The 2,016-nt window shown below is 38.3% G+C and overlaps 1 pseudogene; it reads right to left on the reverse strand.

Annotated features, from left to right (window-relative positions):
* Positions 1–788: 788 nt before the first annotated feature.
* On the reverse strand, positions 789–1,425 carry LOC129549206 (large ribosomal subunit protein uL30 pseudogene; annotated as a pseudogene).
* Between the last annotated feature and the right edge of the window lie 591 nt (positions 1,426–2,016).

Genomic DNA, 2,016 nt, shown 5'->3' on the forward strand with positions numbered 1-2,016 from the left:
CTGTTGGTGCCCCCACCTCTGCGCAGACATGACGATTAGAAAAGCCTCCAGGAAGTACTCACATAACCATCCAGTCCCCAGTTGTTCTCAAAGTTGCTGATGAAAATATCCACTGGGCCTTTAATCTGAAAAGCTTTTACCAGTAAGTGGGCCTCCTCCTGTTTGTAAATGCCTAGGAAAGGATCATGGGTTCTTCTTGCATCGTAGAAAACACTTATGGTCAGGAAGGTAGGCACTTGGCCTGTTTATGTGGAATATATTACAGAGAGGATAGTGTTTTCAATAACAGAGATTAATATTTTATTTTTAAAGTTTAGCTGCAGTCCTTTTTCCCTAAAAATCACTTCTTATTGAAGTCCTTTACTTCACTCAGTTCAACTTTATCCCACAGAAGGAGCAAAAGTAATATACATTCAATTATATTTATTTTTTAAGTTCTTTTTTTTCAATTTTTACTCACTTCTGAGGATAGGGATATGCATTAAAAAACAGAAAAAGACACATAACCTAGGGGATTAAACTACTGTGTAAGAAATAAGCTACAAAGGCATATTGTACAACACAGGGACTATACCAAATATTTTACAATAATTTTAAATGGAGAATAATGTATAAAAATATTGAATCACTAAAAAAATGTCTTGATAAAAACAGCTAGGTTGAAAAGACATGTGGAGAGTTTGTACAAAATTCTTATAAAATTTAAAACATAAATATTTCTTTTTTTTTCAATTTGTTTCAGTTGTTTATTAACTGACCAGATTACAAAAATAATCCTGGTAGATATCTTAGTTCGTCCTTCTAATAAGCCTGTTGATCTGGTCTTCACTGTTGCCAGCGTCTCCACCTTCTACAAAATGGGTGGTCTTTTTCTTCATTCCACCTCGTGGAGAAGACAATTTAAAGGGCCACAGGAAGTTGTTTGCTTCTTTGAAACATTTTCCAACGGTATAGACCTCATGAATCAGATCCTCCATGCAGATGATTCCATATTTCCCAGGAGATCGAGCAATCAGTGCGTTGTCTGTCAGGGCAATTCGCTTTTTGTTGATTTTGCCATAACGCTTGTAGATCAATTCATTTAGACTTCAGATTTGGGTACCCCAATGCAATATATGGCTGCACAATTCTCAGCATGTTAATTGATGCCTTGTTGAGCTTCACAAAGGTGCCATTGAAGATCTGCTGGAGGCGAAGGAGCTGCAGCACCTTTCGAACCTTTGAGCTCACACCATTGATAGCTCTGATCCTGATTACAAATACCAATTTGGGTTCCACAGGTACATAGAAGTTGCTAGCTTTTCATGCCATCCTAGCCATTCGAATTTCAGTTCTGTACATCTGCCTGTATTCCTTTTGGTAATGTTTAGCTTTTTCATAGATAAGCTTCCTCCTTGCCTTTTGAAGCATCTTTTGGGCAAACTACTTTCTCAGGCACTTGATCTTAAGCTCTGTGAAATTCTTTCGCTTTTTCTTAAGGGTTTCTGGCACAGCAGGAACCTTCTTTTCTTCTCTTCTGCACGCTCCATGGTTCCAGCCGGGAAAGAGGAACTTAAAACATAAATATTTCTAAATCAATATAAAAGAAACCATACAATAGCCCCAAATATAACTACTTATGCAAATGAATTGTGCTTATTAAAATGAAGTGAATGGCGTGATGGACAAAGGTCCTTGGAATGACTGCTGAATGGTTTTGTCCAGAGGGTCCAGGTGTGTGTGTGGGGTTGGAGGAGGATGTGTTTGCAGCTATGGCTAATTCCCTACCCAGAGGAGGAACCAAATAAATAAGTAAACAAATAAAGAAATGAACAGATATTTAATAATAATAATAATGAACTTAGACATCATCTGTGCAGAGAGACAGGTTCAAGGGGAAGTCACACTATTCATTTCAGGGACTCCAGCAGTTAATTCCCACTTCCTCCCATTAGAGAAGCAAACCTCTAACATCACAGGAAGAGTATCCACTGGCCAGTCACACAGGATGGAAGGGAACCCAAAGGCAAGAAGGGC

Source organism: Moschus berezovskii, chromosome 26 (assembly GCF_049115385.1).
Source record: "Moschus berezovskii isolate FMDL1 chromosome 26, NW_MosBer_1.0, whole genome shotgun sequence".
NCBI lineage: Eukaryota > Metazoa > Chordata > Mammalia > Artiodactyla > Moschidae > Moschus > Moschus berezovskii.